This window comes from Poecilia reticulata, linkage group LG6, assembly GCF_000633615.1.
Source record: "Poecilia reticulata strain Guanapo linkage group LG6, Guppy_female_1.0+MT, whole genome shotgun sequence".
In the NCBI taxonomy this organism is placed as follows: domain Eukaryota; kingdom Metazoa; phylum Chordata; class Actinopteri; order Cyprinodontiformes; family Poeciliidae; genus Poecilia; species Poecilia reticulata.
Window position 1 is genome coordinate 16,697,172 of NC_024336.1, and position 17,917 is coordinate 16,715,088.

Genomic DNA, 17,917 nt, shown 5'->3' on the forward strand with positions numbered 1-17,917 from the left:
ATATTTCTCTGCTTTCAGACTTGTGCATTAACAAGTAAACAGTATGGCCACTGAACTCTGTTTCAGCAGGAATTGTAACCTTTGGTTTTAAGAACTTTGAAATTCTGGAATTTTTTCATGAGGTCATAGAAATAAAAAGAAAATTATGGACTCCAAGGATCCAAAATCAGAAGGATTCTAAACAATGGGCGGGGTTGACCTGCATAGAACAACTTGACCCACACTGGAAGTTTGCAATCCAGCATTGCAAAATTGAGCAACCCAAGCACTTGTTCAATCATGTGTGGTCATACAAAACATGCACACGCAAGAGCTGGGCATGTGGGTGGCATATGAAGGGAGTTTTCTTAGTTTGGAGCCACCGGGGCCATTTATGCACAAAGCATTTGTTGATATAGTATAAAGATGGAAGTCACACAAGCAACTCATGCAGGGCGAGGGCAACGAATGTAGAGAATGAGGCTCATTGTATGGCCATTTGAAAGATGCTGAGCATGGTGCGGCGGTTGTGTAGGTGACGGGAGGGGGCTTCTGGAGCTGAACAACAGAGTTGAAAGTGCGCACTGGCATTGAAGTCTGCAGTGACTAAAACAATCAGCAGGCAGAGGCAGGAGGTTGCGGGCGCTACACGGGGGAAGACACCTCCAACGAGCCTCTGGAAATATGATAAATGGGCTGTTTAATGACAGCATTCAGAGGTTTTAGACATGGCAAGACATTGAGGGATTAGGCTATGGGAGTCAATATTAGTGTCGGTGGCATTAGGGGAAAGCCTGTCTGGTTTAAACAGAGCCAGGAATAAAGCGCTTCCAGCTGATGTCAATGTTTGAACAATGATTCTAATCATTTGCAAAGACATGAGGTCTGTGTTGGTTTGCCTAAGATCAGCCGACGCAGCGTGATACCAGAAAGGGCTGCAGAAAGTCGCGGCAGAAGAGTTTTATGAATAGTGCCGTGAGCTAAAAAAATGGCTGTAAATATTATAACTGAACTAGATTTGAATTTAAATTGATTTACAAAAGCCAAAGAAAAATAGAGTTTCTAGATTTCTTAAGCCGTTTACCATCTGTATTAAAAATGCATTCTATTTTCTTTTTTGGAAGCTGGGCATCAGAGGTGACTCCTCCCAAACTGACCACTGTTAGCATGTTGAAAATCCAGCAGCGTTTCCACATTGACCAGACTTGATTGCACTGGTGTGACCATCAGGTGACTCGTTACTGGGGAAACGGTCCTGCCAAGTGTTATCAATTAGATCAAGACTTAAGATCTGAACTTTAAATATGCTATTCTATCACAGTAATAAACTTTGATATAAAATATTTAATTGTTTCTTTGGTTGTATTTTAGTTGATGTATTTTCAGATAATGGATGGGACAGTGAAATGTTCAAAGGTTGGCATATTATTCTGACAAACAGTCTGCTTTGAACTTCTCCAACCTTATCCCTGACCTGTGTGGTGTGTGGGCTCCTTGCTCTTTTTGATTCATCTGGACATTAAATCACACACAGGTAAACTGTATCAGCAAAATGTAACCAACACGGGAAGCTGATTACACTGGAATTCATCTAGAGGTGTCAGAATAAACGGGACAGATAAAAAGACTCAAAATATAAAAAAGCCTTGTTTTCTTTCTAATTTTTTAATTTATTATATACTTCTAAAAGTTCCTGACCATCCTTAGTTTTTTCTTTTTTTTCTTTTTTTTTTACATACAACATGTTTTCTTATCCTACAATGATGTTAATTTTTCTGAAAATATCTGAGAAAAATTGTTTATGTAACTGCTGAGTCTACAAAGGCTGAGTTTAGTCACTCGGGCATCAAAAGTAAATCAGAAACTAATAGAAAACAATAGAATCAAATTAAATAAAACACATGACTTAACACACACTGACAAGGACACACAATAACTTGTTTTGCAGGGGACTTTTTTTGCAAACAGTATGTTTCAACTGTTTGTTTTAACCCATATTACTTTTCAGGTGAGCTTGCCCAATTTTGTAACAGCAAATTACAAACTTCCCCACTTCCAACTGGCACCACCGCAGCTTGGCAAGGAAATGAGTCTAAATGGCACATTGTAACAGATAATAAGCAAATTTAAGTACAATCAAGATTTCACCAATACTAAATGGGAACTTTGTGGAAAGTTCAACAGCTCTACAAGTGTTTGCATAAACTCAGACAATAGTGAGAAAGAATCATGGAACCTTACAGTTTTGTGAAGGGTTGTGGTATGCATGCGTGTGTGTGTGTGTGCATGTGTGTGTGCGTGCATGTAGAGGTATCCCTATAAGACAGAGGGAATATGCTTGGCCCGCCTACAGCTGTGATGAATGGGTCTGAGGTTTTGTACCACAATGCCCCTCACTTCATTACTGTCACATGGAACAGATGGTGCCTTTCACCGTAGCATCACATGTGCACGCACACACGCGCGCACACACACATAAACACATCTCCTTTTTGGGGATGCCGTAGTTGCAGTGTGTGAGCACACACATACGGATGAAGGGCGGGGAGGGTTTCAAGCGAGCTTAATGAATTCTACACCACATGCAGCTTCTGTGCTCAGCTGAGGCCCAATTTACAGATCTGAAGAGCAACCAAATAAAAAATTAGATCACGGGAATGAAATGTTAAACAAACCAAAGAGGGGGTAATTGAATGAAGCCGGGAATAAACAGAGAGCCGCGTTCCAAATGGAAAATTGTTTTTGTTTTTTGGGAGGCTTAATTTGCCTGTGCCACAAGGCAGAGAGACCTGATGTTTGAGGAAAAACAACTATGTGTTTCTGTGTGAAGAATTGTGTGCGTGAGCGCGCGCGTGTGTGTGTGTGTGTGTACTTGTGCCTCAGGGACATACAGGGAGGATAACATGAAATTCAACTGGTGTTCAGAGCAAGATAAACACTCCCACTAAGATGGAAGAGTCCTCTATTTGTTTTTCTAATGACTAAAAACACAATTACTTAAACAATCGCAAAAAAAAAAAAAAAACACAGAGGGCATATTTTCTTTTCTCATTTTCAAAATCAAGGAGCTAAAATTTCAGTTTTGTTTTCCTCATTCTCATTCAGACCCCAGTCTCCTGCTCATAGCCTGTGGTTGTGTGACATTTTTATGAAAGCGTATTGACTCTCTACCCACATGTTGCCTCTGAAAACTATTCATTCCTGGGACTTTTTCAAATGCTACAATTGAAAACTTCACTGGTATTTTATTTGAGAGTAGCACAAAATAGTAAATAATTTTAAAGCTAAAAAAAAATTCGCTTTCTCTCTTTGTTTACTCAAATCTGAAAAGTATATTTTGTGCAGCACTCACAGAGATCATTTCTTTGTATTATTCTATATTAGTTTCAGAATTCTGCACTACGTTGTCGTCGTCTTTCCCAAAGGATGACACAGATACAACATGATTATGTGATTAAATGTGAGCCAGTTTAAGAGGCATGAATGCATTTGCAAGCTACCATAAAAAAAATTTCTCTGTCACTTGTGACCGTTATTTTTCTTCCTCCACTCTGGTCACAAATTAACAAATCTCCACTCACTCAATTGCCCAGGAATTTCCCGGGAAGAGATAATGGAGGCTGAGGCAAATCCCTCCAAGATCATCTTATCTTATTATCATGTCCGCTTTCCATTTTACTTCCAGTCTTTCTCGTGTGGCCTAAACAGTTTCACCTGTCTCAGAAAAAGAGATATCTGCGTGCGGGGGCAAAGTTCACAAAGAAACACACTAGGCTTTAAAGTCACACCTGCCTATAAAAATGGCCAATCCAAACACTATCTTAACTTTGCGATCCACCCCCTTCTCCACACACACACACACAAAAACTCAAACATTTTTATTCTGGTATCTAACTGAAAATCAGAACTGCTGATAGAGGAGCAGAGACCACACGCCGTACACTGCCAGATCTGACCTCTATCTTCAAATAGAGTCCAGACAACGTCGTATTATCTTGTTGGTTTAGCATTAAGCAAACTGTGGCAGCACACCGGGCCACTAGCTTTTGGTTCCTCTTTTCCACTATCATATTTTTGTTTGCTCTCCTGACCTTCTGCTATCTTTAAGGAGGCAATTAGGAAGGCATCTTTAAAATAAATGAATACATGAATATATATATATTATGTATATATATAAATATATATACATATATATATATATATATATATATATATAGGTATAAATAAGTGAATACTTATGTTTATAGGTACAAATATAAAGTACTATAGGAGGACAAGAGAGATTATTTGTTTTTGATTAATTGTGTATAATTAGGTGAAGGGGTGGAATCGAGCAAAAAAAGGGACAGGCATACAAGACAAAGAATCAATTTAGATGGTTGATTCAATTTGGATTAGCAACATTACTCAAACAATAGTTGACAGGACAAGCATGTGCTTTCTTTATAATTAATGTTTTGTCTGGGTCCAGTTGGTTGGAGATGCATCTTCCCACAAAACAACAAAAACCCCAAACATGTGTTGTTCTTCCATCTGTAAGCAGCAAAGAATCTCTGCAAGAAAAGCAAACGGCGTGCTTTTGTTGCCTATTGTGTTGAAATTGTCACAGGATCAGATCACCAGGAAGTTAATCAGACCTGGTTTTTCTGATGCCAAACCATAGAGACGCTCAGGATGGGAGTTTGATTGATCAGGAAACAAGTGGGGCAGATTCTCTCCTCCTGGCTTCCTCTGCAAAGACGAGCATCTGAATGGCAAACTTAGTTAATTTCCACACCCTGTGGCTTCATCCCTGTCAATCTTCGATAGAGTCTCTCACTCCAGTCAGTCAGAAAAGGAGGGGGGGGGGTAGTGAGGATGCTACTGTTGTTATCAGTGTAGTTCTTAGTGTCTTTCACATCAGTGGACGTGGACCCCCCAGTAGGGGTGAAAGCACATCACACATTCCTGCGTCTACAAGGAGATTAGTTATCACTGCGGTCACACGGGATACCTCCAGGTCAAACGGAGACACGTGTGTGGTTCCACCACAACAGCACAGCAGCTTTTTCGCCAACTAGACTGGAGATAAAACATCTATCCCAGCAGTCAAAACCAGGCAACGCATAGTCTCAGCACATTACGTGATCATACCTGAAGGATCTTTAATAATGTCTGAGTTGGAGCCTGTTGCAGCTTGAAGAGCAGAGTGTGCTTCTGGGCCACACTAAAGTGCAGAACATTCCCACTGCATTTAACCTCCCTGCAAGTTTAATGAGCCAACACAAAACATGGCCTCATACATACAATGCCTTGCAAATGTCTTCATACTCCCCGGTTCGTTTTTTTTTTTTTAATTTATTTAGTAATGTGATACCTGCAAAGAATACTGTGTTTCAAGGGGATTTTATGCAAAAGACTAATGCAAAGTAGTGTATGGTATTGCAGATGAAACTAAATGGGAAATTCTGGAAGAAACCCTGTTTTAGGCTGCAGAAAACTTCAGACTGGAGCCTAGATTGACCTTCTGCTCCTAGTTAGACATGCATGTCAATTCGCCAGGTAAAAACTAACTCCTTGTTTTATTCCTTGCTTTTCAGAGAGAGTCTGGAACTTCAGCTGTTGAAAAACAATTGCTTGTTGGAGGCATGGACTCAATTGGATATGATTTTACCCAGTAACTAATGTTTGACTGAGCTGATTTTGAGTTGGTGCGTAATGTTTTAACGCACCAGCTCAAATGTGGAGGAAGCTACGTTATGAAGCTTACCAGAAATTGCCCACGCTATAAATAACTGTCCACCACTGGAAAGTCAAGCAAGATGGCTGTTAATAAGACCTGCAGGCTTTTGGGCACAAATTAAAAAAATCTGTAGAGTCTAGGAAACAATAAATTGATATGTGATATATTTCTTTACTTCCTCCTCTGCCATTGACAAACTACAGCCATAGACATACAATTCAAAAACAGGGCAGAAACTCAATGTCATCATTTGCAATTCCTCCTTCTGATTGCTGATTGGCTTGGATGAAATGGATCCTGGGAAATTGAGCTGAATGGGACAAATCCCAGAAGAAGCACTCAAGAGATATGAGTGACCAGGATACATGGCGGGTTCAGATAAAAGCAAATGTGCATGGTAGAATGCCCCGGTCCTATCCAGGACATACAACCAATGGAAAATATGTGGAGCAACTTCGAGGTTGCTGGTTACACACATTCTCCATCCAACCTCACTGAGTTTGAGCTATTTTGCAAAGAAGAATGATCAAAATGGTCAGTTTTTATAAGTTCAAAGCTGATTTATGCTCTCTCTTTCGTTACTTCTGGTTCTTGTGTTGATCATTTTCATTAAATATTTTCATCACCTATTCCACGCCTCCAATGTTCTGCATTTGGGCCCACAATCAATCTACAACACATCATGCCACTGACGTAGGGAGACAAATATATTAATTGTGAAGAATTTTGAAAGTCATGTAACTTTTCTTTTTTTCTGCTTCATAGTTATTTTCCACTCTATGTTTGTATATCAGATAAAATCCCATTAAAATGAACTGACATTTATGGTTACACAATGAGGAAAAAAAAGTGAAAGGCACTTCATTTTAGAGTCTTTGCCTCCAGCTAAATTCAATATTGTACAAAAGGCTCCAGCATTACCATATCAGTAAAATTTTCATTATCTGAGTCGATTTAAATATGTTGGCGTGCATGTGCTGTTGGGTAAATGCGTTGGCGTTCAGGCACTGTTGGGTAGAGACACTGCCTGGCGTCTATCCAGGGAGCAGGAATGTGGGGTGATGGAGGAATAAAAGAAAAACGCAGTTTCATCTTTTATTGCCCTGTGCAGACCCAGGAGTGGAATCACTTGTGTGCAGTAAAAACACGTTCGACACCTGCTGGCATGTTGACTTAAAATCTATATCACTGATATCTGCTCTGTGAGCTTCTGCCTCTGATAAATGGGCTCATGTTGGAATTTCTCCCCTCCAACTAAAAGTCATGCAAAACGCAGGTGTGTTTGGGTGTGTGTTCAAGGTGGCAGGCGTGCGTGTGGGGGTGTGCGTGTGTGTGTATGTGTGTGTTTGACTTGTAACGAGGATTGGGGAGAGCTTGTGCATTTAGTCACTCTGTGTTGACATGGTTAATACTCCAGAAAGTGTAGGTGTTCAAAATTGATTCATGTGGATCGTCTACAACTGTGGAGACCATGAACCATGACAGGACATAAAGAGGTAAAGGCTGGAGTACAGTGGTTACCTAACAAGTAGTGATTAATGGTGGAAAAAAAAAAAGCAGACGTGTTGCCACATGCCTTGGAAAATGTACTGCATACGTACAAAACAGTTTATGCTTACCACGGAGAATTATTTTAACTGAATGAAAGCGGTGAGTCACGTCTTTGTGTTCCTCTCTGCCTTTGTGACTTTTCCGAGCAAAGACGGGCCATCCCCTTGCAGAGCAAAAGCCAGAAAAGAAAGAGCAATGTTCAAAGCGAAAAGAAGGCAGCCAGATATCTTTAGATCAATAACAATTGTGGATTTTTTTTTTTCAGGGGTTCCTGGATGGGATGCTAATCTCTTACACACTTCAAAGTGTTAGGATTAAACTTTTTCACTTAAGTTAATCCCAGGAATCAAATTACAAGAGCTACCTAGAAGATACAACTGAAGACAGGCACAGAGAGCAGAGGCAGCAACATTTTCACGTGATTCTGTCTGAGACTAAATGCTGATGATGTGGGCTATCAATAAAACCTGCTTTGCTTTGCCGCTGTTTAGGAAAGATGTAATAGAAGAGAATTCACTTGACCATTACTTTATAATACAGCACCCTCCACATGTATGGCCAAATACTATGGAAAAACTTCTAAGTTTATTACAGTTGTTGCTTATAATCCTTCATCAAAATGTTTAGAAAACACAACTTTTAATTTGTGTACAATTGTTTGGAAGGTAAAAAATATTCCACAGAAGAGGATACAACAATTATTGCTTATTGAAAATAAAAGTAAAATGCATATATTTAATGGGTCATTTAACCATACTCAAGTTATAGATATTTTTTTTTTCAGTATGAGGAGATACTACTGCACAAAAAATATATATATTTTAAGAATGTTTCCAATGCGTCAATAAGTGTGAACACTGCTGTACATAAATATCTACTTGGCCTAATGTAAACTTGTAAAGTGATTGTAAAGATGTACAGCTGCAGATAACATTTCAACATTTGAGGAGTGAGTGTGGTGGAGACGGGTTTCATCAGCAGCAGGGGACCATGTGTTTCAAGGATGACTATGCAAAATCAGTTTGAATGAAAGCTAGAAAGACAGAGAGCTAAAAATTTTAATATATTTTTCTTCCCATTTTGACAGAACTATTGGCAAAAAAATGTCTCAGGAAAGATGCCATTGCTGTCCTTTGAGATAACTAAAGTTTTTCCATGCAAAAATCTTCAGTGCATTGTATTGGAGTTTTGACTGAGCAACATAAAGTGGTGCATAGTTGTTAACTGGAATTAAAAGTTATTCATGTAATTTAAACAAATAAAAATTTAGAAAAGCTGTGTGTATTTGCTCCACCTCCCCGGCTTTCACTTGTTTCTATTGTTTCGCTCTGCCTTCTCCACACCTTAGTCCTAAACCTAACCCATAACCCCAAAGCAGCACTATCAAATATGTGGATAATAGGGCCACACACCTGGGAAATGGCCACACATACACACATATCCAAAAGTGGTCAGGAGATAGGAGCTGTCTCAGAACAATAGAGAAATGTCCCTTGGAGATGTTGCTGCTAGGATTTATAGAGGGGAGCAGCACAGCAGACCTACATGGACTGATAGTGGTTGACCTGTTAGAAGATATAAAGTCAGATGAGGAGATACAGAAGACCATCTACAAACAAGGCCACACAGGATCAGACACATTTCGATCATGTTTGTGACCCCGAGTTAACCCACGTGTCTGTTTTACCCTTCTAGCTCGGCTCAAAGACTATTTCCGTTATTTCGAACACCGAGGACACAAACTGTGGAGTCGCTTCGTGTCAGTTAATAAGGATGAAATGGGATTACACAGACTTGCCTTTTTTTTTTTTCTACAAGTCCTGTGCTGGACCTGGTCTCTGGGTCTCAGGTCTTTAAAGCCACCGCTGATGAGCTTGACTGGTCCTGTCACTTTACGGGCAGCAATAATCGCTCTTTAGGAGGCTGAGAGGCTGAAGTGAGCCCTAAGAACCCTCTCTGTCAGCTTTAACCTGCCAGTAGAAAGAAAAAGTCATAATTATGGTACTCGCAGGATTTAAATAAGGCTTTCTGTTCGGGCCCTGATAGAGGCACACACACGCATACACACACACACACACACACACACACACACACACACTTCCACTTCAATAAAAAGGCACTAATCAATCAGGGGTTCCCTCTTCCACGGCTTCATTGAAGCCCTCGTCTGAAAGAAGGACTGACAGCCCTCAACCTCCCAGCATTGTCAGACTAGACTGATTAGGCTTCTGACTGGCTACCTCAGCCACCAGCCAGCAAAGCACCAAGGTTAAAGGGTCTCCATTTGAAATCGGCGAGCTCTGAAAAGTTGGGGACACCTGCTTTTTTAAAGTGATGCTTGTCTCCGAGGTTCTCTCCTCTTTTTTGTTATCTGCAATTTAAGGGCAGCACAGGGGAAAAGGAGGGGGGGGGGCGTTGTTTGGGAGAGTGAAAAAAGGAGTGAGAGGGGTGCTCTCTGTGCATGTGTGATTTAGTGTATGTGTGTCTGTGTGGTGTGTGTGGCTTAAGTTTTTGAAGGGGGAGCTTGGCTGTAGGCCCAAAGCTGGAACAAAGAAGGGACACTCTTTACATGCACAGCCAGACAGGGTGAACTGGCCAGCAGCATTGGTATCAAGGCAGGCAAAAAAAAAATAAATAAATAAAAAAGTACCAAAACAGACTTTGTGATTGTAAAAACAGGGAACTGAGAGCAGCACTAACATCACCTACATCCACTTTGGAAAACATTTTTAGCTTTCTTGTTTGGTTGTAGTGAGAAACGCATTGGGTGACATACTTGTAGGGCACTATCCAGCACAAACTGCTAAGATATTTATTGTGTTTGCAATCAATATGGAGCTTGGGGGGGTGGGGGGTAATAGGTAAACGGAAGCTATCCCTTTGCAAACACTCCCAGGATGAACAAATATGGGCAATTTGAGCACCAGAGCAGCAGTGGAGCAGGTGGACAAAAAGGAGACAAGACTTGCATTTTTTTTTATCAATGGACTGAAGTGAAAATATATCTAGATGTTACAGAAATCTAAAGGCAATGCACAACCATTTTTTATTACTCTAATTTCTAGATAATTTGCTTTCAGTGAACTTTATTTGATTCAACTTCTTGAACAGTTCTTAAAGATTCCTGAAGATCTTTCATAGTTTTCATTTGGACTCTTTGTGCTAATTTTCTCTCAGTTTCTTCTACCAGATCATTGCAGGATCTTCGGCTGAATGTCTGTGCTCTAGGACAATTTACATATAACAACAAGACTTGGAAAATCGCCATCGTCATAGTAATTGTACAAATGAAAGTCTGTTGCAAAATGAAAACGTTTCTTTCACATTTGGAGTACACCAAGACTTGCAGGTCCTCAGGAAGATTATTACAGCCGACAGGCTACAGCCATATAACCTTTAGTGTAGTTACATGGACATTTACATCTCAGAAATAACAATAAATGCTACCTATCCTCCATGTGGGTGAAATTTCAAAGTTCTTTCCATTGAATTTAAAGATCAAAATCTTTTTAAAAAAATTACATTATCCAAGCCATGGAGAGGGTAAAGCTATGAAAGTCGGTGAAAATGGAGGTGGACGTTTTGTTTGTTAAGATTTATCATTTCCTAATGATCCTAAGACGTCTTGACATACCAACATATTCTGTCAGATTTTTTTTTATCTTTAAAACAACCACAGGAATTAAGGGGGTTTGTTAGCTGCCTCTAAGAATTTATTCAATATTGTGCAAAGTTATTGGGATATGAAATACATTTACTACAGGTTAGGTAAATGCTAATGAACTATGTCTCACAAAACCTCATTTAAATAAAATTTAGCCATCCGTTTAAAGTGGACAATTGGAAGTCAGGGAACAGATCTGGGAAAACTATCAACGAGACCTGAACAGAATGTGAAAGTAATGTAAAACCCATCGATGATCTGACTCAGGACTTGAGAGATGCATAGTCCTTCTGTGAATTTTCAACTGAATCACATTTTTTCAGCAACTGGCTTGTTGGCAATCTTTGTCTACAGGTTCAGAAACTGGAGGTTCATCATTTCAACTTTAATAAATAAAAGTTGAGAAGTTTTTGATATGAAGGAATCCTTCTAAAATAGTCACACTCAAGGCTTAACAATTAGCAATAAAGAATTTCAAATGAATGATTTCAAAGACTCCCAGGAAGTTTTAAGAAATGTTGCCAAAGACTACTTTGAAAGAGTTTGTATTTAAAAAAATAAAAGTTGAGTGATTTTTCTAAAGTTTTCAATAACAATGCGTGCTGTAACATTAACATAAAAAATAACATTTAAGTTTGTTTCACTGAAGCTGGCCACTGCAGCCAGGTGGCAGATTTAACTTCAATGTGGTATTTTATAAAGCAAGGCATCCTATTTTTGCTCAACTTTCACCTCTAAAATCAGTTTAGAAAACAACTCCGCAATGGTATTCCCCTTTAAAGACGAGGGCCTCTCCATCAATGAGGAACAATAGCATATTCTGACAAAACCTCAGAGGGCTTTAAGCCACCCTGCCATCACCAGGTTGCCTTCCACACAGCCTCTGCTGGTGACTGGTAAATGCCACTTTCAATCTTTCTTTCTTTCTTTTCTTGCCTCCTTCCTTTTCACCACTGCTATTCCTTGCCTTCAATGGGTGTGTTAAGTATTGTGCATCTTAATGGGGGCGGTGAGTCAGTCAGGATAATCAAAAGCAGGCCAAGCCTTTGGCCAGATCAAAATAATTAACTGGAGAGGTCACAAGCTAATGAAATGAAACGGAAGGGTGAAAGGAATCCCTAAATGGTGCTCGCTAATCCTCCATCTACCTTGTTTCAGGGAGGGGGCAGGACTCTATAGGCCTGACCATAACTGCTGATAATGGTGTGTGGGGAGCTGGGAGGCCTGGGGGAACCATGGATTTCTATGTCAATTCATAGCATCTTTGTGTGTGTGCGTGTGCGTGGGCGTGTGTGTGCGTGTGCGTGCGTGTGCGTGTGTGTGTGTGTGTTAGACAGACTAAATATAATGTTAATCTACAGAGGGGTTTTTTTTGTTTTCAAAATATATAATATAAATACTATGTGCTTATTTATTCATCTTGATGTTGTATCTTTATTGTCACTGATTTAATTTAATACAGGTATTTCTGTTTTATCTTGAAATCTGTTTCTTTTTATTGTCTTTTTATATTTTACTTTCAGTTTTCAGATTTTGGTCCTCTAATATCTGACGTTCAGAAATGAAAACGCAGAGCTGGGGAAACAGAGACAGAGGAGAGCAGCTCATGTTCCTGGCACTTACAAACATCTCCAAGGATACCATGGAACAGTACAAATAACTCTTCAAATCAACAGCTCTCTTTCTTTTCTAATGCATAATTGAAAGTTTGTATTTGGGGAAAATTAAGTTATTTGTAATATTTTATCTTGACGTGCTGTTTCACTGTCCTTTAAACTGTTTTATGGTCATACGGAGCCATTGTCTGAAATGTAAGCATATTGGGGGTGAAAGTTTTGGGGTTTAAGCTGGGGACATACATTGCACATTAGCTAAGGCTATAAATGTTATAGTGCTTGGCATTTTCTTCTCGTATTTCACACTTGTCCTTGAGAAATAAAGAGTGGAAGAAAGAAAGACATAAAGAAAGAGAGAGAAAGAAACATTAAACCTTTAAATATTTGCGAAACTATATGATGACGATGAAAAAGTGACTGACATAATAACATTTGAGTGACATGGAGTCACACCTTTAGGACAAAACTTCAAACATACTCCTTCTTTGTGAGACATCATGGGGATATCATGTTACATCATTCCTTTGTTACACTTGTGGAAAAATGAGAGCTTACAGAATACTGAAATAAACACATCTCAAAGGCAGACACTGAGCTAAAACACACAATGGGCCATTCCTTTAATCTTTAAATGTTTTTTGTTGGGTTTTTTTTTTTTTTTGCGCTAATTTTGCTATATAAGGAAACTAGAATGTCCAGACTTATCTTATTATTCATATATTAAAGGCTAATGATGTTTATTATAGATAAAATTCTTTTTACAGTGGCATTTTTTATATAAATTTGTATGGTTTTTGGAAGCTGAGGGAGTGGTCAGAGGGCCTTGGAATTGTCCCAAAACCTCCTGGCCCCTCAAAGGGTGCCCCTGTAGCTAGATTAAAAAGAGTGCTAGACTATATCAGGGTTTTAATAACAACATAGTACACGTATTAATCCAATATGACGAAAATCAAACAGTCAAAATATAATTGCATTTAGCAACAACCAACCACCTGTTCTTCATTACTTTTATCATCTTAATCCTCTGTGTGCTTTCATGTTTGTACTTAGCGTCGTCACATACACACAAGCCATTCATATCCAGGGGCAAGTGTACACTGTGCTTTTACAACATACAGAAGGTGAATCCATTGTGTCATGCTGAGATATTCAGAAGATGCATAAAGGAAAATATCCAAGTGTCCTACTGTCTGTCTGAATCAGACAATAGCAGAGTGAGCCATGTGATCTAAAGCTGAGGGCAAGACGTGTCAGAGACTGATGAAGCCGTGTTTTGTCACTGCGAACAAGTTCTCCGGGGGCAGGCTGCAGCCTGTTGAGGACCCCGGGACATGACAGTGTGTTTGTCTGCGTAGGGAGGGGACAGGACTTGTAAAGAAGAGAGTAAAAAAGTGTTTTACAAAGAAAGAGGTGCAACCTTTGACATCCAGACAATGATCGATTGTGCACAGTAACCCACATGTACATAGAAACACTAAGACATGACCACAAATTGTTGAGTGAAGGAATGCACCTGATCTCAGGTGAGCCTGTTGATGAAAGACCGTCCGGCATAAAGACAAAGACACAACGTAAAAGTTGCGACACTGTGAGCACCCACATTTCGTGCTTCTAGTAAACAGAGGGATGCTATTTTACTTTGATTTTTTTCCAACACCTTATGTTTTTCAAAGATGTGAACAGAGAGCTTATAGGAGACCATCAAAGAGAAGATGCTGACAGGGCTTCAGAAATCAACAAATTTACCTTTAAATGGTGAAGTTTACATATCTTAGTATTTATACACCAGGAACGTTTTCTCATTTTGCAACATTACAATCATAAACTTCAATGTTTTTTACTTGAAATTTCTTCTTCAGCGTTTACTTAACCAGGATAAAACTCCTTGATTTCAAATATCTCTTTTACAAAGCGTCCTGATAACCATATAGTTCAAACTTTTTGTGATATGCATTGCCAAGTCTTCTGGAAAGACGGCACATATCCACAGCTGAAGGGGGAGAATTTGTTGCCAGAAAAACTTAATGTTGCATAAATGCATTTCTCACTAATAAGGACAATCAAGTGCAACCAACTGCCTTAACAGTCCACCTAAATAGTGGACGATGAGCATAATCTGATCTCATCCTACAGTGAAGGCTTCAGGTGTTTGTTGGAAAAAACTTGTGAACAAATAGCATAAAGACAGACAAAGTTATGTAGAAGTTTATAGAAGATTCAGAGAATAAATAAGTCCTCAAGCTTTGATCATCTCACTGTTCAGTCAATTATGTGCAATGACACAACTGCGTACCTTCCTAAACACAACTGTCCTTCAAAACAAACAAGCCTGAGTTTAGAGCATTAATCAGTGAAACACAAAAATGCTTTTCTACAAAGGTCTACAAGAAACTGCATTCAGGAAAAAAAATACCTATATACTCCTCAAAATTGGCTTTTATGGAGGTGTGGCAACATTGCCGAAATATTAAGAGAAAGTTGTAATTTACAGAGTTGCATGTTACTGAGTGCAAGGGACATAGCAAACATTCTTAGGTAGGTGATCTGGCCGGTTGAAAACAAATGTCAACTTTTTAGCCTACATGCAAAACTTTTTCTGTGGTCCAGAATTGATTTACATACACGCTCCTTATCTGATCTTCCCCAGGTCGAGGTATGTTGCAAGAGCAGAAAAAGAAGAACAAGCAAAATATTCACCGTCAAGACGAATAAAGGTGGTGGAAATACAGCGCAGCTCTAATTAACACAAAGATGGTTCTGCTGTTGACTCACACAGACACACACACACACACACACACACACACACACACACACACACACGCACGCACACACACGCACACGCACACACTTCTTTGCAGATTTTTCTTTGGAAAAAAAATTGGGAAAACATTTGTGCATTTCTTCCACTTTGTGATTATACACTGCTTGCTCTATTGCACAAATTCCAATGAAATACATTATGTGACAAAATGTGGAAACGTTTATGGGGAGTGAAAATAAAAAGCATAACAATAAGAAGTGCTGAGACAAAATCTAAGACTTTAACATGCAGTACCACTATCAACCACCGGAGGCCACAGACAACTTGCAGTACCAGGCCTTCTTTCCACAAATCTACACACTTGTCAGAACAAATTTGAATTTCAGTCTTTTTGTGTTCTCTGTACAGATAATGCTGCACAAGTCTGATCACCTATTTACCTCAGAAGTAAACTCGTACCTGCTTACAGGTGAAGTTTAATGACTTCAGAAAAATGCTGTACTCTTTCACAGAAGCGTGACGTTTGTCGTGCAGCGACAGAATTCAAATTGAGCCACTGTTAAGTAATATTGCTTCTTTTATGATGCACTTTTCCTAACTAAATCCCCCCATGAGGCCTTTCTTTGCTCTATGTTCCCTAACAGCCTGCATGAATCAAAAGGAGGGAAGAAAAAAGAAAAAAGCTCTACCTCTAAAAAGTTTTACACAAGTCACCCAGTCTGCAGGCTGCAGTCTCTCTGAACCATCATTACAGTCATTAGGCAAGAATAAGCTCTGTATCACAGGCGTCCACCAGCGTCCAGTTTAACCCAGCACAATTAGCACATCCGTTGGAGTAGAATTACCCTGTAAAATGAGAATGCTCTCGACAAAAGAGGCAGTGGAGTTGGAGCTGAAAAAAAGGGTAAGTGAGGAAAAGGGGGAGAGGAGAAATAAGGGAGGACTGGGAGAGATTAAAATTGTTTGAATTGAATCCACGCTCACCCCATTCATTTGGTATTCTGCTCAAATCAGGCCTTTTGTTCAGCCTGGCGTAAAGTAGTGTCAATCATCTCGACCCGGTTTTGTAGAATGGGGAAATTTATTATGAATTTGCTCCTGCAAATAATGAGGACTACCCCCTGCCTGCTCGCTCATTCTCCCCCAAGCTACCTCTCCTGACCCCCCCACTCCCAGCTCCTTGCCTCCACCCCCCATATCAATGCCACAGAATAGGCAATAGAAAGTGAAGTTAGCAATCTCAGGGCCACTCGCACTCTGGACCCACATCAAAGTGACAGAGACGTCCAATCAGATTTGTCTTACAGGCATTACATGATGAATATGGTGCGGCCGTAGCACAAAAGCGCCTTTGTGTCTCCTCCAAGCAGAGACTATTCACAGCTCGCCACAGCCAGCCAGAGTGGAAGTAAATGGCCAAAAGGGCCCAAGCCAAAAAAAAAGCACCCAAACTTGTGCAGCACAATGGGCCATGCAAATAACTGCCCCGCCACCTCCACCCAGCCACACATCCCCACCTCTTCCATCCTTCCATCCTTCAAGCCCAAGCTTGGTTCTTCTTCTACTGGGTCATTTGAAGTTTAAGGCCTATTCACTCACTCAGAGAGGTGTCAGTTAAAAGTGCCTGGCTGCACGCATTTAGAATTGCTTTTTTTTCTTTCTTTCTTTTTTGGTCTTCTGTTAAAAAGGAAAAGATTTCTTCTTTAGGAGAGACAGAAGAAAATCTCGAGTTGACTTTTTTGTCAGAATGTTAAAGTGACTTGGCGGCTGCGTGCCGGGAACTGGTTTGCTAAAAGTCGAAGTTGGTGGAATGTTTCAGACACGCTGGGTGGGTGACCTGATTGCTTGATTGTGGGAATTTCTGAAATAAAATGTCATGAAAAAACTTTTGCAATGAAAAAGATCTTTTGGAAAACAGATTCCACTTTTTCTTCTGATAAGTTGTGCACCAGTTTAAAAGCCTGTTTACTAGAATTGTATAAAGGTATTTGTGCAGTAGATACACTGGTTGAAAGAATACACATATTTATTAAAATTTTTTCGTGATAACCACAAGCTTCAGCTTATTTTACTGTTTTTTATGTGATAAATCAACACAATGCATCACATAGTTATTAAATGGAAGGGATTGACGCATGGCTTTCAAATGTATTCATGAATGATAATCTGAAAAGTGCGGCACGCATTTATTTTCAGCTCCCTCAGTCACAGCTCGCTCTGAATTCAGGAAGAGCATCTCTTGTGGTAAACTGCTTGTAGCACTCACATGGATTTATTTCAACAACAGCTCACATCTGGCCCACCATTCCGTGCTCAGTGATCAACATGACTTGGTAGAGTCTGAGTTGTATCTTCAGATGTTGTTTTATTAAGCTAGTCTTGCTCCAAATCTCCCCACATTTCTATTGCTGAGCTCTGCTGTGTTCTTTCTTCTTTGTGATGCTGTTTGTTTCCCAAGATTTCTAACGAACCTCTGAGGCCTTCACAAAACAGCTTATTTATACTGAAAATACACGACACATGGAAAAGCTTCAAACATCAAGCATAATTTGTTTTCAAAACCCAGAAAGACCTGCAAACTCAGGCACACAACTATTATACATTTTAATCATAAGAAATACCAG

At 39.7% G+C, this 17,917-nt stretch overlaps 1 protein-coding gene across 2 annotated transcripts in view; it reads right to left on the reverse strand.

Annotated features, from left to right (window-relative positions):
* The window catches only part of phrf1 (PHD and ring finger domains 1), a 94,758-nt gene that overhangs the window by 44,352 nt on the left and 32,489 nt on the right, over positions 1-17,917 (reverse strand). The window contains exon 17 of one of the 2 annotated variants that reach the window (XR_533921.2): positions 7,321-9,222. The exons of the other annotated variant lie outside the window; for it this stretch is intronic. The gene's annotated coding sequence lies outside the window, so the exon portion shown is untranslated. The remainder of the gene's footprint in view (positions 1-7,320; positions 9,223-17,917) is intronic. 2 annotated transcript variants of the gene reach the window in all.